Source organism: Otolemur garnettii, unplaced genomic scaffold (genome assembly GCF_000181295.1).
Source record: "Otolemur garnettii isolate 467f Iridium unplaced genomic scaffold, OtoGar3 scaffold00127, whole genome shotgun sequence".
NCBI lineage: Eukaryota > Metazoa > Chordata > Mammalia > Primates > Galagidae > Otolemur > Otolemur garnettii.
This window is the reverse complement of record NW_003852522.1, coordinates 611,181-617,244: the sequence shown is the minus strand read 5'-3', so window position 1 is coordinate 617,244 and position 6,064 is coordinate 611,181.

The following is a 6,064-nucleotide window of genomic DNA, read 5'->3' as shown; positions in this document are numbered from 1 at the left end:
GGGCCTGTGGGAGAAGGCAGAGACTGGAGACCGGACGCACTCTGAGGGGGCTCCCAAACCTCAGAAGACTTTTTTTTTTTTAGAAGCACGGTCTCTCTACCTTGCCCAGACTGGTCTTGAACTCCTGGCCTCAAGCGATCCTCCCACCTCGGCCTCACCAAAGTGCTGGGCTTATAGGAGTGAGCCACCTCACTGGGCCAAGTCTACCTCTTGAAATTGAGCATCATGGAAAGAGCCTAGATCCCATTTCTTTGCCTATAGTTTCCCATTTCCACCTAGGAGAAGTCAGGGGAGAGCGCAGTGAACAGAGACCATGATTGGTTGAGAATAAGACCTTGCCGCTCGGCGCCTGTGGCTCAAGCGGCTAAGGCGCCAGCCACATACACCTAAGGTGGCGGGTTCGAATCCCCAGCCCGGGTCCGCCAAACAACAATGATGGCTGCAACCAAAAAATGGTCAGGCGTTGTGGCCGGCGCCTGTAGTCCCAGCTACTTGGGAGGCGGAGGCAGGAGACTTGCTTGAGCCCAGGAGTTGGAGGTTGCTGTGAGTTGTGATGCCATGGCACTCTACCCAGGGGGATAGCTTGAGGCTCTGTCTTAAAAAAAAAAAAAAAAAAAGAGAATAAGACCTTGCTAGGTTACCTCTCTAAGCCTCAATTTCTTCATCTTTAAAATGGGCAAGGATAGGTTGACAGCCCCTCCCACTTTCCCGGACCCCCCCCCTTTTTTTTTTTGAGACAGAGTCTCAAGCTGTCACCCTGGGTAGAGCGCTGTGACGTCACAGCTCACAGCAACCTCCAACTCCTGGGCTCAAGCGAGTATCTTGCCTCCGCCTCCCAAGTAGCTGGGACCACAGGCACCCGCCACAACGCCCGGCTATTTTTTGGTTGCAGCCGTCATTGTTGTTTGGCGGGTCCGGGCTGGGGATTCGAACCTGCCACCTTAGGTGTACGTGGCTGGCGCCTTAGCCGGTTGAGCTATAGGCGCCGAGCCCTTTCTTTCTTTTTTTATTGAGACAGAGTCTCACTTTGTGGCCCTCAGTAGAGTACTATGGAGTCTTAGCTCACAGCAACCTCCAACTCTTGGGTTTAAGTGATTCTCTCTCTCTTTTTTTTTTTTTTGTAGAGACAGAATCTCACTTTATCGCCCTTGGTAGAGTGCTGTGGCATCACACAGCTCACAGCAACCTCCAACTCGTGGGCTTAAGCAATTCTCTTGCCTCAGCCTCGCAAGTAGCTGGGACTACAGGTGCCCACCACAAGGCCCTGCCATTTTTTGGTTGCAGTTTGGCTGGGGCCAGGTTTGAACCCACCACCCTCAGTATATGGGGCTGGCGCCCTACTCACTGAGCCACAGGAGCTGCCCAGTTTAAGTTATTCTATTGCCTCAGCTTCCCAAGTAGTTGGGACTACAGGCACCAGCCAGAATACCTGGCTATTTTTGTTTTTGGTAGAGACAGGGTCTCACTCTGGCTCATCCTGGTCTCGAACCTCTGAGCTCAGGGCAATCCACCGGCCTCAGCCTCCCAGGGTGCTAGGATTACAAGCTTGAGCCACTACACCTGGCCTGCCTGGCTTGCCTGGCTATTTTTTGTTGCAGTTGCCATTGTTGTTGGTTGGATTCAAACTTGCCAGCTCTAGTGTATGTGGCTGGCGCCCAAACTGCTTGAGCCACAGGCGCTGAGCCACTTTCCAGGACCCTTGCAAGGAAGTATTCATATAGGGAAAAGCTTAGGACATAGTGCTCCAAAAACAGTACCATAATTTATTATTGATTATGATTTAAATAATTCCCATGATTAATTATAATAACCATTCCCAATCCAACCTACAGAAACTCTTGAATACTGCCAGGCCTCTACCATGTTGTGTCTGTTCCCAGGTCCACACCCTCTCTGGACCTCTGTTCCTACCCAGGATCCCTTAAGTGCTAGGGTGCAGTGAGAGAGTTTGAAGAGAGAAGTGGCCATCCCACCACTGGCATGGTAACTCCAGAGCTGCTTCCTCCAAATGCCAACCCCTTTCCCTGGGTGCAAGGGTCACTGGGTCACACTGCTGAGGGCTGGACTCTGAGCTGGGAGGAGGGGGGGGCTTGCTTTTTAAGGTTTAACCAGAAATTCACCCATCTACCTCAACTTTCCTGCTTCCCAGCCTCCAGAGTAGCTCCTGGTTCCATTTTGGCTCTCCATGGAAGGCTGACTATGATATATGCAGGATGATTAGGGGGTATTAATTGTTGCATCAACCTTGTTACAGGTGTGCATCGAATATCCTGTTGAGCACAGAAGTTTGAGATTGCACTGAACTATGATAGGGCCACTGCACTCTAGCCCAGGCTGATAGAGACCCTGTCTCCAAAAAAGGGGAGGGGGTTAACTCTGTCTATGTTGCTATATTGACTGTACTGCACAGGCTAATATCTGGAAGGCAGTATCTATCTACCTGTCATCTTGGATACTGAGCCACACCACACTCGTGGGCATAGAGCAAGCCCTCAAACATTTATTAATTTGAACACTAACTCTATTAGGAGAGTATTAGCCTCATAGGCCAAACTCTAGCTAGGACCTCCCAGACTTTCTACAGATACACCATGAGTATATAACAGTACTTATAATATATAGCATTCTAAGTGCTCCATGGACCTTCTGCTGGGCTCCCGAGGCCATTTTTGCTTCTTACCCCCTGCCCTGATCATGATAGCTAGAGTTGACTCTTTGCTGAGTTAACATTCCAACTAAGAACAAAATTAGCCTATCATGTGCCAGGTGCTGTTTCAAATGCTTAGCCTATGGTAACTCATTTAATTCTGCCAATGATCTTAGGAGGTAAGTAGTGTATTGTCTCCATTTTATGGATAGGGAAATTGAGGTTCTGATAAGTAGTGAAAAGATACACCCAAGATTGCAGAATCAGGATCAGAACTTGAGGCTCTTGGATCCCAAATACTGGGAATATAGGGGAGCTCAGGAACAAGAACCCCTTGGCAGTTAGGAAGGCAGAGATCAGCCAGGGGGGCCATGATTTTGGCTGGGACAGGAAATTGAAGTCACACTTTGCAGGATATCCCAAAGGAAGCCCAGACTCCCTGCTTATAGGTTTGCTCCTGGGGGACAGTTGAAGTCCTCTCTCTCTTGTCCTACCCCCAAGATGTAATCTCTCTGCCTCTTCCTTGCTGGGGGGGATCGGGTTCCCATTGCTAGGCAACCAGGTGTGTAGTTGGTGAATAATGCAATGGGGGACCCAGAAGGGTGAAGAACAGAATTGGGTCCCTAGTTGGGGGAGCCCCTTTTCTAAAACTCTACAAACCTCAGTAACCCCTGTTACTTTAAAAAGCCCACAGACCTCAAATATTAAAATACTCAACATACCCCATTCAATATTGTTTATTTCTGACTCTGTAAGAACAATGTAGCTGACTATGGCTTATAGCCACCAGAAATAGCTGGTGGCCATTTCATGATGTAGGTCATCATTTTGATTTTGCCATTGTCTTTCTCCATTTGGGAGAAAGGTCTAACTTCTCTTGGATCTTGGGCATTTCCTCCCACCCCGGGACACACATTAAGCGGGTCATTCTAGAAGCAAAGTGTGGAAGTGAGAGACCCTGACCTTCCCCAGTGGTAGCCCCACCCCCAGGCTAGACTCTGGGTTCTCAGCATGTCAGTGGAAAATCCCCAAAGAAGAAGGTGGGCAAAGGGAATGCACATCTTCCCCCACCCCATGACCCTCTGGGAAAGGAAGGCATTGAAGATCCTGTGAGGTTGGTCGCCTACCCTCTCCACTTTCCCAGTCTCTTTGAGGAGAGGCCACCTGGGGCTCTTGGCTCCCAGGCAAGGCCAGCATCCCCTGTGATCCCCTCCCAGGCCCTTCCCACCAGCCCCTTCTGACCCCAAACACTTACATGGGCGTGGCTGGTGACCACACCTGGCTCTGCAGAGCCATCTCTGCCCAGAAGCCCGCTCTCTGGTCTCCGAGTTCAGGACCCACCACCCTCCTGCCTGAAGGTGCCCAGGCTGTGACTTGGCTGGCCGGAGTGGGGGGGGGGCTGTGGGCTGGGCACCGGGAGAGCTGGTCCATCTGGTTTGGGCCAGGGAGGCGGGAGGGAGGCATACATGAGGAGGGCGGGCCGAGGGGGTTGGGGGGTGGCAGGCAGTTCTGGGGAGGTACTATCAGCTGTCCTGATAAATTATTCACCAGCCACTGGCCTCCTTGCTGCACCCGGCTGCCTCTCCACAAACACACTCTCACATGCGTGGTCAGGAATGCTGCAGAGAGTGGCCATTTGGTGACCGCCTCCCTCCCCACCCAAGAGAATGGCATCTCCACGTGGTACCCCTGATCATCTTGAATCTGACTGCCCTTCAAGAGTCAGTCACATGAGAGTAGTGGTTCATAGCATACATGCTGGATATGTTTATGCATAACACTCTCCCTTATGGGCCCTGGCTCTTGAGTAAGGAGAGAAGGAGGAAGGCTGGAGGAATCCAGACAGGAGATTTTGAAGTCCACAGGATGAGTGCCATGAAACCGGGAGAGGAACCTGGGGAACTGTGGGCAACTGCTGCAGGTGTCTAGGTCTCAGTTTTCTCTTCCATGAAATGGGAGTATCCAGTCAAGTAATAACCCCTGGCCGTTGCTAGAAGCTTTAATAGTTAGGGGTGTTGGCTCGGCGCCTGTGGCTCAAGCGGCTAAGGCACCAGCCACATACACCTAAGGTGGCGGGTTTGAATCCAGCCTGGGCCCGCCAAACAACAATAATGGCTGCAACCAAAAAATAGCCGGGCATTGTGGTGGGCGCCTGTGGTCCCAGCTACTTGGGAGGTTGAGGCAGGAGACTCGCTTGAGCCCAGGAGTTGGAGGTTGCTGTGAGCAGTGAAGCCATGGCACTCTACCCAGGGGGACAGCTTGAGGCTCTGTCTCAAAAAAAAAAAAAAAAAAAAAAGTTAGGGGTGTTGGTGGTGACTAGAAAGATCTAGAAAATTTCCTACCCAAATCTTAAGGGTCCTTGTTCTACACCCCCATTCTGTTTTGAAAGGGCCAGCATCCCCTTTCTAAGCTGGCTTCACATTTCATTTAAACAAAGTCTTGGGGGAAGTCATAATTTACTCTCCACGCTGAGCCAGAAGTCCCTCTGATGTCCTAAAGTCCTTGGTGCTTCCTTCATCACAGCCTTGTGTAATTACAACCTGAACCACAACAAGAGGGGTCTGCAGCTGTTGTATGCCTCACACGTTAGAGGATATTCCAAGAGGGACCCTCCCAGTAGGACTAAGGGAATGTGCCTAACCATATTCTGCACTTTTCTCTTCTAGATCCTGAGTGGCCAAGGGGCAGCTGTTAGATATAGAAAGAGCTTGGATGTTTGAGATGGGGTATACCTAGGTGTATACACAAGGCTCCTTGCTATGCTAGATAGAGCTGGAGGGAAGGGGGGAAAGGGGACAGGTAAAGGGCTGCCCCAAATTCTAGTAAAAAAAAAAAAAACTTCGAGGGATTTAAATTATTTTAAATCAGACCTGGCTTTCCAGTTGATTCTGAAGATATATTTGCGATGACAGGAAGAAAAAAATCATTTTATTTTATTTTTTTTGAGACAGAGTCTTATTATGTCACCCTTGGTAGAGTGCCATGGCCTTACAGTTAACAGCAACCTCAAACTCTTGGGCTTAAGCGAATCTCTTGCCTCAGCCTCCCAAGTAGCTGGGCTATAGGCACCAACTGCCATGATGCCCAGCTACTTCTTGTTGTTGTTGTTATGCCATTGTTGTTTAGCAGGCCCAGGCTGGGTTCAAACCGCCAGCCCCAGTGTATGTGACTGGTACCCTAACCACTAAGCTATGGGCACCGAGCCAAAAAACATTTTTTTTTTTGAGACAGAGTCTCACTATGTCCCCCTCAGTAGAGTGCCATGGCGTCACAGCTCACAGCAACCTCCAAGTCTTAGGCTTAAGCCAGTGGTTCTCGACTTTCCTAATGCCACAGCCCTTTAATACAATTCCTGTGGGTCACTACCCACAGGTTGAGAACCGCTGGCTTAGGCAATTCTTTTTTTTTTTTTTTTTT